Consider the following 22,700-nt stretch of genomic DNA (forward strand, 5'->3'; position numbering starts at 1 on the left):
CTTGTTTCCACTGTAATGCACAAACCAACCCCTCCAGTCTTTGCCTCCATCCTATTTTGGAGAAGTTATTTCTACTGTGTATCTTGAGTTAGGTATTAACTTACATGAGAAACAGATGTTTCCCTTTGCAAGGAAAAGCATCTTTTCAAGGGTCATCAGTGGGACAGAAGGACTCCCACCATTGACACAAGGCAGTGGCAGCGGCCACTGTCCCCTCTTCTTTTTGAGGTCTTTTCCACATGGTTTTAACTCTCCTCACAGTTTTAAAGAAGTTCTTTATCCCACTACCTGGTCAAAGCTATTTTCCATACTTCCATTGCATCCAGATTCATTCATTGGGCAGTTCCTGAAACCACAAAGGCTATTTTGTTGAATAAACCCAATCCCTGTGTTCGTTCCTAAACATAACTCAAAATATTTCAGTGGTGCCTCCCCTCCTTTAGATGTTTTTCATATTGGATAGGGAGATTTGCAGGATGGAAGCTTTATAGCCTGTGAAGTTTTCACATCTCCAGGTGGAATTGCTTAACAGTTACAAAAAAAGAAACCTTTTTGTTTAAAAAAAAAAGGGGAAGAGAAGACTCGAACCTGCTGGTCCACAGAAGAGGAGTTAATAAACCACAAAGAACTGGGAGACAATAAAGTTTTCCTCGCTGGTTAAGCACAATGGAATTAATGATCTGAGTTTCAGGGATATCTAAAGGCTGTATTGGATTATTCTCTATAAGGAATAAACAGTCCCTGTCCCCTTCCAGAATTGCCCTCCCTTCAGGAGGGTAAGGAAGAACTTTCCTAAATAATAATGTACAACTCTGCAGATGTGCAAAGATAAACAGCACATACAGACCAAGAGGCAGAGCAGAGAGCAGCTCAGACCAAAATCAGACAGCAGCACCCACGGAATTAAGAGAATTTCACGTGGAATCCTTAATCTCAGCACAGGAATAAACCAGCTTTGAGGAACGGGAAGACCTAAACTGAGATTCTCAACCTGGATTTGTTCACTTCAGGCAATAACATTGGAATTATTTATACCACCAGCTGTGGGAATAATAAATCTGAAGGAGGAGACCGAGGACTGTGAATGGAGAACTTCCCTCCCTCCTTTCCAACAGCCCCAGTCGATCTGATCTCACAGAAGCCTCAGACCTGTTCCTGGAAGATTCCAGAGCTGGCAGGTGGCTCAGTCCCAGTATCACAAGGACTCAGATCGACCCCTGCCCTTGCTCATTAGCAGGTTTTTCCCCAAGGCACGGGGTGTCCCTGGGATTCCCAGCTCCCACTGGCTGTGCTGAGGAGGGGGAGCAGCATCCCCAGCCCGTGTGGTCGCTGCCAGCACCTCCCTGAGCAGGGCAGGAGCTCTCCAGGGACGGGCAGAGACAGCCAGACCACAGGGTGGGGTGAGGAGAGTGTCTGCAGGAACTCTGGCAGTGACAGAGACCGTCAGTGACTGATGATTTCAGGATCACACACGTTTGGAATCATCAGCAAGTCCCCCCTTGGGAGTGCAGGAACCCCAGTGCCCAACACTGCCCCAGCTTGGGCTGCTCCTGAGGCTTCTCTAAAGCCTTAAATAAACAGAATCAAGTTAAAACTCAATTTCAACTCTTATAAACTGCCGGTTTCTGGAATTACACGAGCAAACAATACTAAAATAAATCCAACCTGAAGGCAAACCCTTCCTAAGAGCCCACACCACTCTTAATGGCAGCACCAGAGAGCGTTTGTCTTCTGAAAAGTTATATGAAGTCTTGGTTTGGCTGAACTCGCCTTGTCTGGTCACTTCTCACTTCCCTGGAGAGAATATGAATGGTTTCTATTTCCAGGAGGTTACAGGTAGCCATAAATTATCACCTCAGCGTGGCTGCCTCAGCCCCAGCAGCTCTTCCAGCACCGCAGGGCCGATGCTTTGGCACCAAAACCTGCCAAGTCTTGGTCCACGTCAACTCAGTTTTTGACATGTGTTATGTGGATCACAGGGAACCACTGCAGAGGCTCAGTTATGGAGGAATGAAGCATTTTTTCCCCATCTATCAGAGGTAATTTTTGGATGACTGCATTCCTGCAGGACTAAATCATCTCTTTTTCAAACAATCTCAGCTCCTCGCTGCCCGTCCCTAAAATATCAGCTGTGACCAGGCAGCTCAGACTGTCACTAAATACAGGATAGAGAATAAATTTAATTATCACCTGCACATTATTGCTAATTGGGGAGCTTTGGCTTTCAGGCACAAAAAGATACTAATTACGGTGTTGAAGTTTTTGACTCAAAGAAGTGAGTTGACATAAAATCCTGCCACGAGTGGAGATGCACAAAAAGGCCCCTTTTCCAAAGTGCACATTCCCTTAATGCTCCTGGAATATGAAATGCATGTGATAGCTGTTAGCACACTGATCTTTTGTAGTGTATTAAGGAGCTTACTTTAAAGGCACAGTTTAATTAAGTTTCTTAACACTCCTTTGTGAGGATAAAATAATCATCCCTGTTTTGCAGGCAAATGCTAAAAAGTTAATTAAATTACAACATCCAGACAGTGACTTAAAGGCAGAGGCAGGAAAAGAGCTCAGTTCCAGTCCCAGCTGACAGGAAACTCTCCCCAGTGGATGCACTCCATCAGGCCAAATTCCACCTGACTTTAGGTCATACTACAAACCTCATATTTTATTGAGGAGACAACTTGAACACTGGGAGAGATGTTGCTTTTCTATAGAAAGCATAAAATAATTTGGGTATTGCAAAATGGTGACAATGATGAGGGAATACTTTGGATTCCAAACCTCAAAAACTCAGGAAAAAAACCCCACATTAAAATGACAAACTTTTAACAAAACTGCAAGAACCTGAAGAGGGGCAATGCAGCACCTGATTTCTTTGGGCTCCTGTCCTATTTGTTTCCTTCATCAAGTCCAAAATAATCAGACTTAAATGGCTGTAAAGATGCTGTTTGAAAGCAAGAGTGAGCTGGAGGGCAATCATTAAAATGATCCAGGTAGAAGGTCCACTGATTTACATAGAAATGATTTGTTGTTATTGCATTAATGATGTCATTTCTTTATCAAGTGATATAAGTTTCTTCTTGACATAAACCAAGTCAAGTGTTTGGCAGGTGACTAAAGAAAAGCTGTAACTAGGTGAACATGTGCAGCTTCATTCTTCTAGAAGAAAGCCTGAATATTCAGTTCATTGCACAATCTCTTGTTTGATTGGGCTAATTAAGTCAGTTATGTAAAAACCCCAAATCTTCGCTCGTGAAGACTGGCCATTATATATGTAAAAATATTCTGGCTTGCCAGGGTAGGCAACACTTGAGGGACAGTGGAAAAGAGCAGAGGGAAGAAGGGTGTCCCAAAACTCTTTAGGAGCAACAACCAAGGTGGCAGATGGGTGAGAGCAAACCCTGGAGTTCAGGAACACTGGAATTAAGGAAACTTGGATGGAATGCAAACATAAGGGTCCTTGTCACAAGACAGCTTTCTGTTCCACAGAACAGCAATCATGGCTTTGCCTATAAGAACTTAGAAAAGTAGAGAAAGACAGTAAATTGTGTTTAATGAAAGGTAAATGAGTTCTTGTTTCTCCCAAAGGGTTATTCCAGTTTAAAATCTATCAACTGATTTTAACACAAACAAAAAAAATGACTGTGAAAATCCCTGCTTGGGCCAAAAGGGCACTTCTTGTCACTGACAAAGTTGGCCTGATCGGGTCATTGTTGTCCACCTGCCCCTGCTGCCCTTCCCTGCAGGAAACCTGTGTGCAGATGGAGCTGTGGGCAGGCAGCAGAGCTGGTGCAGCCCCACAGCAGCACACCTTGGTCCCTTTGGGCAGGTAGCCCTCATTTTGGGCAGATAGCCCTCATTTTGGGCAGGCAGCCCTCATTTGGGGCAGATAGCCCTCATTTTGGGCAGGTAGCCCTCATTTTGGGCAGGCAGCCCTCATTTGGGGCAGTGCTGCAGGGGCTGAGCTGCCCCAAAGCCAAGCAGAGCTCAGAGCCCCCCGTGTGCCCTGGCCCTGCCCTCGTGCCCTGCACACACCACAGCCGTGCCAGGCCCTGCTGGCTCTGGCTCTGTGCTGGCCCCGTGTGCTCCCAGGTGCAGAGGTGAGCATGAGGTAATCCCACCTCCTGAATATGAGGTTTAGTCTAGAGGAAACGGGCGGAATTTCTGGAATTCTGGCAGGCAGGGTGTTTGTAAGTGGAGCACACTCAGCCCCAGAACAGTGTGGGCACTATATCCATGTGGATCCTTCCAACCCAGGGTACTGAGCCAGGGGAAAAGGGGCTCTGACCTTGGGCATTGGTCATCACACACCCCTCACATCCTCCTCAGCACTCCAGTGCTCCCATCTGAGCTGGGATACCTGATTGTGGCTGGCCCATCCCTGGAAGTGTCCAAGGCCAGGCTGGACAGGGCTTGGAGTAACCTGGGATAGGGGAAGGTGTCCCTGCCCATGGCAGGGGGTGGCACTGGATGAGCTTTAAGGTCCCTTCCAACCAAACTCTTCTAGGATTCTGTGACTGTGATTCCCACTGGAAGGTTTTGAACAGAAATGATGTGTGTTTGCTGCCTGTGTTAGGGGTACATTTCCCAAATGATGTTAAAAGTACACAGTTTATTCTGGCTTTGAGGAGAGTTGGAAAACCTGTCCAAGGATAGGAAGAACCATTTAAGCTCAGACAATGAGTTTTAAAAGTTTTTCCAAGTCCCCCAGTTGTCCTGTCATTAGATCTTAGCCATGTTCCTCATTGTATGACACATGTACTGTGTTAGAAGCTGTGAACTTCATGCAAGTGCTTCTGGGTTCTTCATTTTTGCTTTACCAATGAGAAACACTTTCCATGAATCCAAGATTTTGTTATAAAAAAAAAATAATTATTTTTCCCCAGTGTCTTTTTGTGTCAACAAAGGACTTTCCTGGCAAAGTAATGAGTTTGCACTAAGCAGGCAAACACAAATAAATCTGTGTGGATAACCAAGTGTGGTGGATGTATATATTGTATCTCCAAGGATTTAAAAAAAACAACAGCACAAGAAACCTGGCCCTTTTGGAAAACAATAGCCATTTAGGAAACACTTTTGCCACTTGAATTTCCAGAGAAAAATTAACCCTTATTGTTGCAGGCATTCCCAAAGAGATTCTAAATGCTCACTCTGCACCTTGCAGAGGGAACAGGATGAAAGTGGGTCCAGAGCTGCTCCTGAGCTTGGCCTTTCCAGCAGCACTGGAATTCTCAAAGCCACTTAGAGATTAAGGTGCAAACATCCCACTGATTTCAATGGAGACAAAGGGTTAAACCTCTCCCAAAGTTTAAAAATCCCAGCATAAACGTAGGACTGGCTCCACCACCACTGTGCTGGAACTTGGCAATGGGTGGAGAGGACACATCAACACTAAACAACAGTTTGGAACAGGAAGAGAAGATGAATATCTAATCCCATTGAAACTCCAGAGGAAATCTCACGCAGGAAGGCTGGAAGGGACCCAGGAGGCTCAGCCTGATGGCTCTGGGATTAGGGAAAGCTCTCCTCTGCTCAGGGTCTCTCACTATCACCCATCCATCCCACACAGCAGCAGCTGGAAGTAGGGCTGGATTTTGAGTAGCCAGAACCTCACTCTTACAGCACAACTGAGAGGATGAGTCATTTATCCTTTAAAATCAAACCCAGTCCATTAATAGGGATGTATCAAAAGTCAGGGATGTCTGGGAGGAGACAGAGGTTCAAATTCATTGTTGTGTTTCTTTCATACAGAATATATGAAATAAAAGTCTTCCAAAATGTAAATACTTCCTAAATGTAAATATTTTCTACTCAGGACACAAGGAGTAGGAGCATTGCCTTGTTACTCATAAGAAAAAACAAATAAATATCTAAAGTTCTTCCACCCAGAAATCCCAGAAAGCTCCAAGTTTCCTGGTTATCTAGGAAATACCTTTGACACGAGTGCTGTTTCCCAACACACAAACCATAAATCTCCTCCACCTCTGCACAGGGACATCCCAGGAACTGAAACACCCGAAAGCTGGGAATTCATCCAAAACCTGCGGAGCAGCCGCTCGGGGTTCCCACACCGAGGCTCCTGCATATGAAGTCTGTGGTGTCTCCCGCTCTTCCTGAAGGCTGTTCTCATGCAGATCCAGGGGAATGGGAAGAAACCTGTCTCTCTCCCAGCCTGTGCCCATGGAAAGAAATGCTAATGCCCTGCAGCTCTGGCAGGGAAGAGCTGCACTCCCACCCTGGCATGGGGAGCAGGGCAGGGAGCATGTGCTTTTGGGGGGAAGAAGGGGGCTTTTGGACTTCCCAGGATTTGTTCCTTAGCACAGCTCCCTCCTGGAGGGCAAATCTTAACAGTTCTGTCCTGACTTCTACAAGCTGCAAGCTGCAGAGGCACTTCAGCCTTGGCCTAAATCCAAGTTGGTGACTGATTTATTTATTTATTTATTCATAGTCTGGCTGGTTTTAGCTGGATCAGTTTTCTGATCCAGGTCATTGCCCTAATGCTGGAGCGAGGGAAGCAGCAGGAACAAACATCTGGAAGCTGAAGAGAGCGGGATGGGATTTCTGGAGTGCCAACAGCTGACACTTATTTCAGGATGAAGTGACCACACAACAGCTCCCCCACTGGCTTTTGGGAACACCTCGACACCCCACCACAAACTACAGCTGCTCCATTGCTGGGAACTATCCCAGTTTCACTGGATCTGAGAAATAGCTCCCAGGCAGCTTCAAAGTGGCTTTTTGGATGCATCTACCTGAGCAGAGCATGTTTCCCCCGTGCCCAGCACGTGCTGAAGCCCAGCCAGGCTCTGTCCAGGTTGGATGTTCTCCCTGATGCACTGTGTGATCATGGACTTTTCATGGAGGTACCAGTGGGAGAGAGGGAAGTATATTTTACACTCTGGGCATTTTACTCCTTTTCCAAAGCAATATCTATTTCTAAGAAATAGAAGATTCCAAGAGAGAAATGCTTTAACAGGGGAAATTTGGGGATTCAAGAGAAAATAACTGGTGTTCAGGAGTGCTTGGTTCTACAGCTTCTGTTTATTCACATAAGAAAGAGAATATGCCTATATTCCCTTCTCCCAGATTCCCCTTGTTCTGCTCTGCTACATCAGCTCATGCCACACTTAAAAAACCCCGTTTAAACCCCAGGGATGGTTTTTCAGGATGAGGCAGGGAAGGAAGCCCGAGCAGAGCTCAGCCCCCGGCGCGGTTCCACGCTGCCACTCGCTGAGGGACGGCTCCCCCTCGTGCCCTTCCCACGCAGGAGGTGAGATCCCCTGAGGCTGTGCAGGCTCTGACACCCTGCTCAGAGTCTCTGATGGCCAGGGATGATGTTTCCCAAAGGTCCCTGAAATCCCAGCTCCTCACCAACACGTATTTCACAACCGGAATGGCGCCGAGCGTGGTTTTATCGAGGTGCTCACGGCAGGGCGAGGTCTCACGTGGTTGTGTTTTTGATTTACTGGGCAAACTAAGTCCTTTCTCGCATGAAAGAACCAAAATAAGTGTCAAAATATTACTGGCCACTGGCTAAGGGAGCAGAAGGTCTGTGCTGGCTCTGGGTGATGTGATGAGTGTTAACTCTGTCAGTGCAGCCCCTGAGGCAACACAAACATCACCTTTCACTCATTTCTGCACCTTATCCTTTGTACAAACATCTCCCAGTGGGAAACTGTTTCCCCTCAAGATTTCAGGGGTCCACAGACGCAAAAATAAATTAATCCAAGGGAATAAGTGGGTGTTTAATCTGGATACCCCTATAGCAGAGCTGTTTGTGCCACAATTTCATCCTGAGATTAGACATTGCACTTCTTTCCACAGAAAATCCCTAAAAGCAGGGTTTGTTTTAAACCAGGGACCTGGGCAGCTTTCTGAAGAGAAAAACTTGGCCCAAGTCATGTTTGGATTATTCCAAAAATGACCTATCCCAGCAGGGCTTTGCTGGGCATTTCTATTCAGAGCCCACTGTCAAGGTCCAAAAAAAGACCTGCACTTACAAACCTTCTTCATACAGAGGATCCAAACCCTGGGACTTCACTTTCCCTCTCTCCACTTCATTTTGACCTACAGGACAAATTTTATGCACACACTTAATACTTTTGATAAAACCATTTTTTTTGCATAAGCCACTTTTTCTTCAAGTCACAAATTCCCACTTGGAAACACTGTGAATTGGACACCTCCTAATTAACAGCCACACAGCAACTTGAGTAAAAAACACACCTGAAGACCTGCAAAACTGAAGAATCTAAAATGAAATGCAAAAGGTCCACTCTTTGGAAGGTCCTAAATCCCTAGATCCAGTTTTATTGCCAAAACTTGCCACAGGCTTCAGAAAACAGTTGAAAAAAGGGAATAAATAAGGATGCTGCAGTCCAATTCACTTCTTAAGCATCGCCACTGGTATTATTTCATGAAGTTTTGTAAAGGATTTAACTTCTCCCCGGGTCTCTATCAGCACTTTTTCAAGTCATGACAAATCTGATTTGTTACAGGAAAAAGCTGAGTGTATCTTAACCCCCAAAGTACAGCTTAGGACCAAAGAACATCCACTTCCCAGCTCCCAGCTCCCTTTGGAAACACTGAATGCATTGTACAGGCCTTTTTCATTTCCACTCTGTGGAGCCTATGGAGCCTGAAATGGGCTCAGTGGGATTTGTGATGAAATCCTGACTGCTCTGAAGTGAGAGAGACTTGTGTCAGGGCGGGCAGGGAAGTTGTATTTCACTCCTGGAATGTACCTTGTCCTTGGGAACACGGCCCTTCCAACAGGCTCACATGTGACCACCCGCCCTCCACAGCCATGCTTTATAAAGTTTTAATGCCTTTAATTGCTCTTTTATTGCACATATTTCACCATTTATCCAGCATTTTTCATCCCACCCCCTAATTTGGTAGATTTAGCAGAAGCAAAGCAGTACAACCAGTTTGGATATAACAGAGCTCCCCCTTATTCCAAAGGATTCACATCAGGTGCCAGCAGGTATGGATTGCATCCTTTGTGTCTAACACAGCACTGTATCCTCAGAAAATTCCAAATTTAGGGAACACAGACTCATCCCCTTCCCCAGTGCCCAGTCCCCAGCCTGTAAACACACAAAGCCCAGCCAAGGAAAGCTCTGAACTCCTCATGATGGTACCAACAGGTGTTTCATCCCAGAACCTTCACAGAGACTTAAAAGTGAAACTAATGGGAAAGGCAAAACACCTTTTCCCATTGAATTCTCCAAGGAATCTAACTTTCCTGCTTTTAACCCACTCAAGCTGCTCAGCTGCTGCAGGGGGGGCATTTGCTGCACTCTGGGCAGCATCAAAGTGAGAATTTGACTTTCTGGATGCCAACAGAACAGTGCCACCAACCATGGCCAGTCCAGAGTGTTCCCACAGGCCCCTAAGTGGAGGAGATTTCCTCCCTCTGTACCTTCAGCAGCACTTGAAGCTGGGGTTTGTTCTCCCAGCAAGGTGGGGAATCTTCTCCACGGAGAAAAAGCCTTTTTCTTTACAGGGGAAAACACCAGGAGATAAAGCTCTGATGTGTTGAAGCTGCCCTGGTGGGCAAACTAATATTTGGCAGAACTTCTGCTCCCAGTCTCCATCCTGCTTTCTCCTGGCTGTTGTCACCTTCTCCCCCAACACACTGACACTTCTTCCCACGAAGACGCAGCCTGAGCTCGTCCAGAGGGACTCTGAAGGCACAGGTGACTCCATGGCCATCAACAAGGATTTTTGTCAGGATAAAACCAGCTCTCACTAATTCCACAGTCCATCAGGTAACCCAGAGTCCACCCAGGGGTTTTAGGTGACACCCAAGTGCCAGTGACAACCCGTGACCATCATGGCTATCAGGACTTTTCCCACGAGCACAGTCCATATTCCCATTTCCTCGAGCTAGAGATGATTATGGACACGAGCCTGCAAAGAACCTTTTGCCACAACTGCTCTATTCCTTCCTTCCCAGTCAGATGGTGGGATATTTTTTTTGAGTGCCCCTCCTGCAAATTGCCAGGAATAACTGTTGCCTCCCCCCCAATGGAGCTCCAGCCCTGGGAAAACAGCCCTGCAGGTTCCTCTGAGTTGACAGCAGGTCTTGCCAACTTCAAAGGGGACTCGAGGCTTTTAGTGAGGGCTGTTTGTTGATTTTTTCCCCAGTGAAGTGATATTACATGGCATTTCCAACCCTCAATCCTATTAAGAGACAGAACTACCTAATAGCGCTCATTAAACAACATAACTTGGTGTCAGGAATTCACTGACAGGCCCCTGCGATTGAAGTGGGGGATTTATGCCCTCAAACAATATGAGTTTGGTGTTATTGTGACTGGGTTGTTTTAATAAATGTCATTTATTTTAACAGGTGAAAGCAAAAAAAAGCCAGGACAGTTCACGAGCAGGTTATCACTGATGCCATAACTGAGCGGTGAGTGCCTGAATTTTACATTTAGAGGGAAGAAAGCACTACAAGCATGTTCATTGCTGCTCAACTGCTTCATTATTTGGAGATCATTTCTTTGGTGGCACCACCAAAGGAGCAAAAAGGGGTCTACACCAGAGTCTCAAACATTTCTTTGGTGACACCACCAAAGGAGAAAAAAGGGATCTACATCTCAACAAGCAGTGACAGTGACACATCTGAGGGGCAGCTAAACCCCAGAGGCTGGTTTGTCCCTCAGCCATGGTCTCATCCTTCCCTTCCCAGAGCTGCTCCAGCCCATGCAGGGCACTGATCCAACTCATCACACTGGTGGGAATCCAACCAGGAGGGAATAATAACCCCCTGGGCTCAGGTGAGCCCCAGGGCTGATGGGAAGCAGGGTATGCGCTGCACCCTGAGGAAGCAGGGAATTGCAGAGTTCCTGAGGATGGAAAGGAGCAGCCAAAACCTCTCACTCCCATCCCACTTCCCCATGGAAACCATGGAAGGCACCTGGGACAGACGGTCACATTTTCTGTCGTGGTAACAAGGCTGTCAGTGGGGGTGTCCACAACAGGTTCAAACTGAAGAATGCCATGGAGGAGGAGCCAGGACCTGGCAAAGGACTGTCTCCACACATCCTGCGTGGCAACAGGAGCAGTTTGGCACAGCCAAGCCCATCCCAGGTAAGCACAGGAGCAGAGCTGAGCTGCTCCAGCAGCTCCAGGCTGCCCAAAGGTCCATCCCACAGCCCCCTCTCTCCTCTCTTCCAACAGCACTTCCCATCACACAGCCCAGTTTTACCTTTTCCCAGCCCTTCACTGAGCACGCTGAACCTCCACAAATCTTCATTTCCAGGAGTCCAAGTGCCAGAGCAGCACAGGGGACACGGTGGGGGGTGAAGGAGAGGAACCTTCCAGAATCACGGAATAATTCAGGTATAAAGGGACCTCTGGAGGTCCCATCAAGTTCAGGACAGTGACTCCCTGCCTTGGCTCTGCTGGCTCAGGCAGAGCAGGCAAACCAGCCTTCTGGCCCTGGCATCAAAACCCCAACTCTCACAACTGCCCAGTGACATTTGATATTTTTTTATGGAAAGTGAATGCTGTTGCAAAAACGACTTCTTTTTGTACCCTAAAGGAATGAAAATAAGAAAATCTTCCTGGAAATGACAATTAGCAGTTAAATCCCTGACTATAACATTTTGACTAAAGGCAGAATGCTCCAAGGAATAACAAAACAATGCAGTGAATATTTGGGCAGCAGGAAGAGTTTGGAGATGTTTATTTACCATATAGTTGTTCCTACTAGACAGAAAGGTTCCTAAAATCCCATATAAAGAGCTCTGATTATTAATAGTCATGAAATGATGTTTCCAACCTGTTTGTAAATGGTTTAAAGGAAATCACAAATGCATAAAAAACAAACCCAAGTTTACAGTAAAACGGCAGAGAGCTAAATTGGTTATTCCAGTAAGCAATATGTTCTGTGGAACTGAGCTGAGGACATCTGCCATCATTTTACCTGGAAAGAAAATCAAAGTGGGAAGGGGAGGAAAGATTTTTAGCCTTCCATTTTTATTTTTTTTTTTTGCAAAAGCCAAACAAAAAGGGCAAAACACATATATTGTATTACCCTGTTGTACATATGGACAAGTAGTTTCAGCAACGCACACGATGATTTCACGGCGTGCTTTGAAAAGTTTCAATAATGGCTTGGGAAATATGGGAAAGTAATTTATAACACCAATAAAAAAGTAATAGAGGGCCCAATCCTGTCCCCACGAACTTAAACCAGGCAGAGTGGAGCTTCCAGGATGGATTTAGAACCTTTTTCAACAGCCTAGTTCAGATATGAGCAAAGCCCAGCCTGGCTGGCTCCCACCACAGCACACTTGCTCAATTAGTCTCCCCTTCGTTATAATTTAAAATAAAAATATTATCCATGTGTTGAGCATTTGTCTGTTTGGATGCTGTTTGCCTTTTCTGTGTCATCCTGACAGCTCTGAGCCCTCTGGCCATCCAGAGGTGCAGCCCAGGCAGACACACCAAGGCAGAGCCTCCCACCCTCACCAGCAGCTCGGAAACCACCAGGGTTTGGTGAACTCCTGATTTTCTGCATAATTCTGCCACAAAACCAGGGTCTCCTCCACAGTCAGAGGGCAATTCTGGAAATGCAAAGGGAGTTAAGTTTCCAGAGACCTTTGTGAGCTGTGAGAAGCATGTTCCCTTTGTTTGCACAGTGAGAAAGATGCCGAGGATGAATATCTGGACTGAAGGCAGATGTTGGGGGCCCAGCCACCCTCCCCACCAGTAACATCTGAAGATGGGACATTGCCCAAGGTGAACCTGCCCCAGAGAGCCCTTCCTTTCCTCACCCCATCACCATTGCAGCTTGAGGTGCTGCTGGAAACACCAAACCTCTGCATGTGGCACATGAGATCCCAACCATCATCCTGCAAACCTGCTGTGTGTTCCCAAGATGCTGCTAATTAGTCCAAGATTCTGGTGCAATTTATTTAAAAAGAATAAAAATCCAAACCAAACCAAAAGCAAACAAATAATCAGCTACTCTTTGTCATGGAATCTCCCCGGCCCAGTCTGTACCAGGACACACATCCTCTGGATTCTCTGGGACACACCCAGCATGCTCAGATCCAACCACACCATGTCATGCACCGGGGAGGTCAGTGCAGGAAATACAAGGGCAGTGATCCAGGGTTCTCATTCACCCTCTGCTTGTCTCACGGCATTCCCAGGAGAATTTCTGCAGCAAGTGTCTAAAATATTTTCATTTCTGTCAACTGATGCCACTTTTGAACTGAGAACTCAAAGCCATACAAAGACAGGAGGAGTCCCCTGGCCTTCCTCCCCCAGAGCCAACTTCCCCCTCACCACCAATATGTAAAACTCTACAGTTCAGCCCAAATAAACCACAGCCTCTAAAACACCAAGTGGTTCCTTCTGATCTCCTAGTTCAGGTTTAAATGTAGTGCTGGCTCCAAGCTCAGTTCTACTGCCAGTGCCTCTATCAGTTCCTGGCAGTTCTTCACATTTCCAGGACAGCTCATCAAGTTAATCCAGTTTTGTCTCTTCCTTCCATTTTGGTGTTACCCACAAACAATAAAACTTTTCCTATTCAATTCTCTTGCTGCTCTTGAAGGGCTGAAACAACGTGGTGAAAAGGTTCCACCACGGTACAGTTGGATTCCAGGAGGAAACTATTATTATTCCTTGTGCTTTTTATGACCTTGCTGCCATTTCCTAGCCATAAGCTGGAAATGTTAAATTATAAAAAATACAATATTAATCAACCAATTGAGTTGCCAGTTCTAATTTTGGATAGAAAACTGGACAGAGAAATAATCAAAGACTCACCAAAAAAGCAGATGGCTGGAGAGCACTTCTGGCACTCACACGACTCACACATGGGACCACTCGAGTTTAACAAATTGGACAACAGAGAGAGCACTGAAATGGAAATTGGGGCTCTGCTCCACTCAAATTCTTCAGAATGTTTGTTTTGGATTTGTACCTCTCTGCAATTTACAGCTCCAGATTAGATACAGCAAGAGCAATATTCCTGACTAGGAGGAAAACAGAGTGACCAAATCACACACACACATCGTCTCCCTGTGTACAAACAACACCAACACAGAAATGGTTTCCTAAATAAAGCCCAGTACTAAACATGGCTTTTCCTAACGCGGCAATAAAGTTGCACAAGACATTTCCGTGAGTCAAACTGCAAAACTTCTCCAAGCAAAGCCCATCTTGGCATGGGAACAGCATGGAAAAGAAACCAGAGCAACCTGAGATGTCCCAGTGATCTCCAGGCAGCAGAGACCTCCCACTGCAAGTGAGAATCCACCCCCAGACACACTGTTAATGAATTAAATGGAATTTGTTTCTACCATTAACCAGTTTTGAGACCACTGGGCACAGGTCAATACTTCTTATTTGATCAGGAAGGTAAAAAAAAAAATCACTAAACCAATGTCAGCTGTATCAATACAAAGACACACAGGTAGGAGATGGCACCAAAAAAAGAAGAAAAAAGACTGATTCTGTTCTGTAAGAACTCAGTTGCCTCAGTGTTCAACAGGGTGAAGGTCCTTCTCAGTGAGGTGCCAGGGAAATGTGGGGCCAAATATGACATCACCCACCCCAACCAAAAAGTGAAGATGAAAGTTGTGCTGGTCTCGGGGACCAGTCACTCACCAGGGAGCCGCTGGTTTTCTGGGCACGCCTTCCCGGAGGATCCAAAAATAACACTTTTCCATGGAGCAGAGATTCCTGTAGTGCTCCTGCTTTTCCTTCCAGCAGTGTTGCAATCCAGCGTGCCAGCCCTGGGTGATGAGGTCATCTGACAGTGTAATTTGTAGTATTTTACTCTGTCAAAACTGATCTTCGGATTTCTATGGCAACGAGATCCAAACAAAAGATGGAGCAGACGGAATGAGTCTCTCCCTGCCACCACCCAGATTTTTATATAAATATATATGTATATATATAAAGCATTACACATATATATATAAAGTTAACGTTCATGATTCATCATTAAATTATGTTAGAAAACTGGCACTGGAGAAATAATAGCACAGAGGGATAATATTAAACAAAAAAAAGGGTAATAAATGTGTAAACTGACATCAATAAAAGATTAAAAAAAGGTAATTGTTCAACTCTCAAGCACCTGGAAACAGAGTATGTCTTTCCCATTAAATCCAGGAAAGGCATATCCTAACCATTCCTGGTCGGGATGGAGGGAAGGGAATACTGGCTCTGCTGCCATGAGGTGAAGAACATGATACCTTCCCCCTTGAGAAAATCAGCCTTCAACTACTGCTGGTAACATGTTCCTGCTTAGGAGAGCCTAACTGCTACTAAGCTTGGCTTTAGGAGTTCTTATGCAACAGTCTTGCACATCTGTCAATTTATTTTAGTGTCCTGGTAGGAGCTGAGCTGGGTCCAGACACTGTGAACACAAAACATCCAGGGACACTCTGGATGTGGAACCCAATCCCATTTCCAGTCAGCTCCTGGGACTGACAGCAACACCACCCAGTCCCTGTCTTTGAAACCAAGACTGGGCTGTTCAAAAGGTGGGATAAAAAGCTTGATTTTCCTACAGATCACTTCTCCTTAACGTCAGAGAGGCTTCTGAGCACTTCCCAGGAGAGCTCAGTGAGGTCCTGAACACACTGTCTAACATTCCATGCAAATCCCAGAATAGCCAGACGGGTCTAACTTGGGCTTTAAGGAGAGGATGAACCTCTCCTAACCCGTGGCAAGTCCCTGCCTCCACAAATCTGCACAGTGTCCAAGAACAATTTCCTGCCTCCTGTGCAGTGTCACTGTACAGCCCCCAGGATAAAAACATGGGATAGCTTTGGGCACATCCCTGAAGTGGGTGGGAGGGAATTCCTGAGAGCTGGGAAGAGGGTGGTACAGGGTGATACACTCACTGTTGTTGTGCTGGATCCCTGCAGGTCCAGCTGTGGGTTTGCTGCTGGTTGCCATCCATGGAGGCCACCATGTGCCTGCTTCCCAAGCATCCTGGATCAGCCATGGGACGGGATTGTGGCTGGAATTCATCCTCAAAGCCAACTGCTACTGCCTGTTAAGAAAAAGAGAGAATGTTAAGTTAGAGAAATACTGGTCATTCAAATTAAAAAACCCTCTCAAAAGCAGGATACTTCTTTGATCACAAGCTCTCCTGCTGGAAAACAGAATTTCCCCATCAGTTTATGTACGATGACAAAAAATTCCTGGTGAACCCAGGAATAAAATGGTGTGCAGGTACAATTGGAAGCACGGGAATGTTTCCACAGCTTACTCACCCTCCTAAAATTAAACACACTCGAGTCTCTCACCTGAGTAAAGACCCCGATGCCACAAAGAACATCCACTCTATGGGAATCCCTTGAGTAATGACAGTGAATTCAACCCTGGAGGAAGCTGAAATAGGGATTACACTGAATTCAGATGCTTCTGTAACAACTTCTGTCTATGGCTGGTCTTGTAATATTGGCATATCTTACAACTGACACGGACCTTGGTGTGTCCTCAGATGAACAGATTCATAAAACTGTACACAATGAGCTGCTACCACTTTTTAACTTCAAAAAAAAAAATCCTTGCTCTGTTGCTGCAGCAGGAGAGGCAAAATGCTTCTTTAGGCAAGTGTTTAAGAGGTACAAAACTAAATGAAACTGTGGATTTCTTCCTCATTATCACCAGTTTGTGACTGTCAGAGAAGATGTACCTTTTCCACGTGAAACCCCTCATCACCCCTTCCAATAAAGGCAATCAACACTGAACTTAAAAGTTCCTGTCTGCATCCAGTTTGCAGGCTTTGAAACGGAGCCCTGCACGAGGCACATCAGAAACACCGGAGGAAATTGGAGATAAAAAAAAAAAAGATTTTAAAATAAACCCAGCCTTTACGCCTCCCAGATGGGAAGTTTGGAGCGGCGAGGGCAGGAAACGGCCGGGTATTTAAGCTGATTACCCAAGCAAAGCCCTCTCTGCCTTTTCAGCAGCGCCATCGGAATTAATTGGAGTGCGGAGCAGGGGGAGATGTCAGGAGCGGGGGGAGATGTCAGGAGCGGTGCGGGGTGTTAGTGATGGCTGGCTGGAGAGGGTTGGGGCTGTTAATTGGGGTTCAGGCCCTGCTGGCTCTCCCAGCCCAGGTGGCCGCTCAGCGCCCGCTCGGCTGCGCCGGGACGGGGCACGGGCCCGAACATCCCCCCGGCTCGCCCAGCCCAGCAACCCGGGAACCAGCCGGGATCTTAACGTTTGTCCCGGGAATTCACACCAGTAGAAGTGTTCTGGGCCGCGCTGCCCTCGTGGACACGGATCTGATGGTGCTTTTGGCCTCATTACCGGGGCTCTGCTCTCAGGGGTGTTCCCATCCACGCAAAAATCACAGCTCCCCACTCACCCTTGCACCCAACCGAGGAGACAAATAATATTATCATAGAGGGAAGAGCCAGAATTAGAAAGGAAATACTGCAACGTTTAGATTTAATCTGGTGAACGTTGGATCCTGATTCGCTCTGACGTTAAAGCTCAAGAGCACGGTTAGCCAGGGCAAAATGCATTACTGTGTTTTACATGAGAAGGAAATAAGTCTGATGTTTCACGGGCTGCATTATTTGCTGTTGAAATCCTAATGACTGCCCACAATCTACACCTACACTGAGCCTAATGAATTGGGTTTAAATTTCACAAAGCTTCAGCAACAAATTAGTTGATCGTCCTTGCTTCTGGCTCTCCAACAAAGAGGAGTTTTGTAGTAGAAAAGAAGAGAAAACTGACAATAAATTAAAAAAGAAAGATGTTTCAAATGGAACACTTCGTTTCTCTTCACTGCATTTCACGGTACTATTTTTAAAATAAGCATCTTTTTTTAAAAAAATATTTTTTAACAGGTAAATGCTCAAACACCATAAGCAGGATTGGTATCACTGGTTTTCAAGATCCACAGTTAATTAGCCACAGGCAAATATGGAGCAAGGCTTCTCAAAGGCTTTCACCTGCTCAAGTGTCAGGAAGTTCTAATTTGCCAAATAAAACACTGAATTGATGCTCCACATGAAACAGAGGCTGAATCAACACGAGTTCTACAAGTGCCTTAATCCAGCCTTCTGCTTTCTTCTCACTCACATCCACAAGGTGCCATCGCTTCCCTCCCACCACCTCCTGCTTTTTGATGGCCACAGGAATTAAACCCCTGCAGCCTCCTCCCTGGTGATTCTCTCTCCCATCAGCTGGCAAAGTGGGTCCCTTGGGATGGCAGTGCAGCCCCTCCCTGGGTTACACCCCTGGAATGGCAGGTTCCACACAGACCCTCCCATGGAACACATCCAGGGATGTGTTTTCCAGGCATGGCTCTCCATCAGCATTCCCAGTGCTCTCCCAACAGGACAGAGCACACTCCATTTCACACACTCATGGAATAGTTTGGGTTGGAAGGGACCTTTAAAAGGCCACCCAGTCCCATCCCCCTGCCATGGGTAGGGACACCTTCCACCAGACCCCATCCAACAATCCCCATCCAACCCGGCCTTGGACACTTCCAGGGATGGGGCAGCCACAGCTTCTCTGGGCACCCTGTCCCAGTATTTTACCACCCCCAGAGTAAAAGCTTCCTTCTGATAATTAACCTAAGAACTGCACCTCTGTGCAACTCATAGGAGGAATTTAGAGTTGAGATGGGAGGCACAACGTGTGGCTGTGCCTTCCTCAGCTCAGGGCATCCCAATAAACCCCCACGACAGGGTTTCCAGCTTAACTTGGGTTTTACTTGGACTTGTGTTCACCTAAACACATTTCCTTCACGCAGCAACAGGAATGAATGCATCTAAAAAGAAACCAGACACATAAAACAAGCTGCTAACTCCTCCTCACATGTGCACACACGATGCCAATTCCCAGAAGCTGCTGACTCCATGAATTCAGTTCTACAAACCCAACAGAGGCTTGCAGGGTCTGTAACTATCTGCAATTTCAAGGCAGAGAAATGTTATGTAAACTCCAATTTTGCAACATTATTGCTGTGTGTTATTTCATGCCAAGTCGCTCTTTACATGGAAAGCAAACATCGTTCAATTTGGTTGTTTTTTTTAAAAAAGCAAAATAAAGTTTACAGTTCTGCTTGGCCTCACATCTGTTTATAAACAGGGGAGCAGCCTGAGCCTCCTCACAATGGGGATGGCAGGAAAAAACCCTCCTCAAGCCGAACAGGAGCCAACAGTGTGTTCTCAGCAAGAGAGGGGCTCCATCTGAGCGTGGCCCTGGGGTCTGGGGGGGAGATGGGGATTTAACACCAGGTTATCTAAGAGCAGACAGCAGTAATTCCCTTACTTGAAGGGAAATTATAGTGATGACAGACCCAAACTTCTCGTTTGAGACAGAGAGAAGAAGGGCAATGTCACAGACTGTGTCTTGGCAGGCTCAGAGCAGAGATCAGGAGAAGCTTTTCCAGCAGGAAGGTGGTGCAGCCCCAGGACAGGTCCCACAGAGGCAGAAGGCTGCAGTTCCTGGAGGTGTTTCGTGCCAAACATTTGACATTTTGGCACTTTCAGTGACAAAGTACGTCGGGAAAAAGTTCTTGACAAGGCATTGGAGGAACCACAGATGTTTGGCCCTTCTCAAAAGCATCTGTTCATCTTTTTTAAACACCCAAACATCTTTAAAACCCATAAACTGCCTAATTACTATGGCTCCACACTCCGTATCCCTGGAATATCAGACCGTTTTCAGGTTCCATTCCCTTATTCTGGCAGGTTATTCCCTATGGATGCAGACTTAGGAGGAGAAGTGCAGGATCTGTTCTTGTAACTTCCATCACAAGAGCAAACTCCACATATTTGAAAAGATTATCAGTCAACTACAGTTCTTTCCACTGCAGAAACAGTAACTCAGTTAAGATAAACAAAGAAATTCCCATGCACTGAAAAGGAAAACCTATTAACTGATTAAACATGTGAATCAGTTGATAAACTGGTTATCAAAGTTCTGAAAACATTTTTAACAATGACCCTTCCTGCCATGTTTAACAATGACCCATAAAAGCTAGAATAATTCAGGTCTTTGCAGGAAACCAGCTGGAGAGAAAACAGAAAGGATTTCTGACCCAAGAAGCTGCAGCTACACCATCTGAGCTGACAAATTTAGACACTAATTCTGAGGAAAGTAGTGACAGACGTTTTAAATAGCAATTAAAAGTTTTGAACAAGGTTTTTTTTCAAAGGTTTCTAACTCTTTTCAGCACACAGAAAAAACTGCCAGCTTTATCCCATCTGATGGATGTTTGCAGCTCAGGCTTTTCAGGTAAAAACCCCAAACACTCCTTAATTTTCAGGACAAGTTGAAGATCTGGAAGCAGAATAGGAATGCAAATCTCTGGGTTTTATTTACAGCTGGTCATGCAGATCCCATCTCAGCAAAAACTCCACCTCAAAACTATTTGCAGTCATGCAAAAGCAGAACGTGGCACAGACTAACAACCAGATTTCACTTGATGGAGAATCTGATTTTCCTCCTTAGGACAGTTAGAAAAACAAGTGAGTGGAAAAAACTGACAGAGCTGGTCCTTGGGATGGTTGAAAACTCCTTTTAGACAAGTCCAGAGCCACAGAAGAGCTCAGAGCAAGCAAAAATTTGGGTGCCAGATGAAGGTCCAACATCCCAACTGTTCACATGTAAAGCATGGACAGGACCTGCTGTATTTAAACAAAGTGCCAGCCATGAACTCCAGGTGGAGATTTACATTTTCCCAAAATTCAGAGAGATATTCAGACCTGAGACACTTTTCAGACCATTCTACACCAGTGCCTGACATCAGTTCCCCTTCCTCATAATCTTTGTATCAGCCACATTAACTAAAATATATCCAATTCCAACCCCTGCACGGCTTCATGGCAGGGAAATTGTTCACAGCTTTCTTTTTCTTGATCAGAAAAGTCTGTCTGGATAAAAGGCAACATCACAAGTCAGAGAAATCTCGGAATTCAAGATATTTCCACCAGGGTCTTGGGCACCAAGTTAGCCAAGATTTTGACAGAAAACTTTTCAATCAATTAAGGAGTTTTTAAGAAGTTGTAGCAAAAGATTCAAGCTTTCTAAAACAGTTGGTATTTAAACATTTGGCTTTCTAATGATCTTAAAACAATCCAGTCTTTTAAAAAAAACCTCACCTCTCAGCCTTCTCCTAAGCTGAAATAATAAGCCAATATTGTATTTTCATTCCAGAAACACAACATTTAAAAGCAATCAAACGAGGCACTTGTTAACAGAGGAGCATAAATAAAAAGAAAATGACCAGAGGTTTTTAATTTTGAAAAGTCTGCTGCCATTTGTAGCAACATCACCTCTCAAAAGCAGGGCCTGCTCATGGTGTAGGACTGGATTTATTTGGCTACAACCCTGTTCTCAGTAAGCACTGATGGCTCTGCTTTTGGAAGAGGAAGAAAACAAGAAGTTCAGAGTGTTATTTTGAAAGGGTTTAAATGTATTCCAAGACTATAACGGCTTTGGAATATGGCTGAGCCCCTGCAGACCCAGCGTGTGGGAGGAGACTCAGCACCTCTCTGTGAAGTTCCCCAAATCTAAAAAGACATGAATACACCAAGGATTTGATAGCTGTAATTTGAAAAAGATGTAGAAGCTCCCCAGTTCATATAATTAAGGTCATGCTGCACTTCTTTGGTCTCCAGATACAAAGCACAAGCAGGACAGGACGTTCTCCCCAACATCTTCCTCCCTCTGCCCCCTCTCCCAGGGGGAGCTGCTGCTTCAGAGAGGGTTTAACTGTGTGGGAACAGAACATCAGAACAAGTCCTGGCTTAGACAGTTCCTCCTTCTCTGCCTGGATTTTCTGTAAAGCAGAAATGCATTTACAAAAATCTAAAATATCCCTTCAAAAGAGACGAAGCAGAAAAATTTAACAGCCAGTTGTGCAACCTTTCCTTTCTCCTGCTTCTTCCACGCTTTGGAGCAGCCCCTCTGAGCCCAGCACTGCCATTTTGGAGAACCCAACCCTACTTTTGCACAGAAACTGCTTGGTTTCAAATGTTTCAGTTACCAGATACCTTGAAGAACTTTAAAGTTTTCACTTGGTGAGAACACAGAACTTTCAAGTCACCTCTCTCCAGACAGCCCAGAACCAAGGTGCCCACAGTGATCTCCAAGCCTGTTAACAAATAGTTAGTTATCTATAAACACAATTATAGCTACAGCTACTTTATACATCCCAGCTGTGTCAGTATTCAATTAAATGGGTTTTCTATTCTAATTTTTGCAGTTATCCATGGCATACACTCTGCTCTTCTTCTAGGGATGAACTCTGAGTGGAGCTGTAAAAGCACAACAAAGTGATGCTGAGATTCATGGTCCAGGCTTTCCAAAAACCTCCTCTGCAGCCCATGCTCACTTCTTGCAACGAGAGCAACATTTTCCAAACCAATTTCAAGCTCTGCAGGTGAAGGCAAAGAGATCAGACAAATAACACACAGGTCTGGTCCTTCCTAGGCCAGATCAAAGGCAGCAGGTCTGGTGTGCCAGGACTTCCTGCAGCTCCTCTTTGCAACTGGGAATTCCTGACAGCTCCAGGGAGGGTGTTTTGTTGTTCACACACAGGCTGGCTCAGCATTTGCAGCATCAGACACCCCCTGTGTGTTCCCATGGAATGCTTGGATCTCTATGGATGGGACAAGCTGAATTCCCACCAGGTTCAGCCCACGTGGTGCCCTTCCTAAGTGGGAGTTTTGATGACAGGATCT

General features: G+C 45.6%; 1 long non-coding RNA gene across 1 annotated transcript in view; it reads right to left on the minus strand.

Moving 5' to 3' along the window:
- Nucleotides 1–22,700, minus strand: part of LOC108504823 — a 168,557-nt gene that overhangs the window by 108,504 nt on the left and 37,353 nt on the right. The window contains exons 6-7 of the long non-coding RNA XR_001877262.1: nt 15,879–16,030; nt 14,632–14,828 (exon numbers count right to left, since the gene is read on the minus strand). This is a non-coding gene — a long non-coding RNA (uncharacterized LOC108504823). The remainder of the gene's footprint in view (nt 1–14,631; nt 14,829–15,878; nt 16,031–22,700) is intronic.

This window comes from Lepidothrix coronata, unplaced genomic scaffold (genome assembly GCF_001604755.1).
Source record: "Lepidothrix coronata isolate B3197 unplaced genomic scaffold, Lepidothrix_coronata-1.0 Scaffold176, whole genome shotgun sequence".
NCBI classification, from domain to species: Eukaryota; Metazoa; Chordata; class Aves; order Passeriformes; family Pipridae; genus Lepidothrix; species Lepidothrix coronata.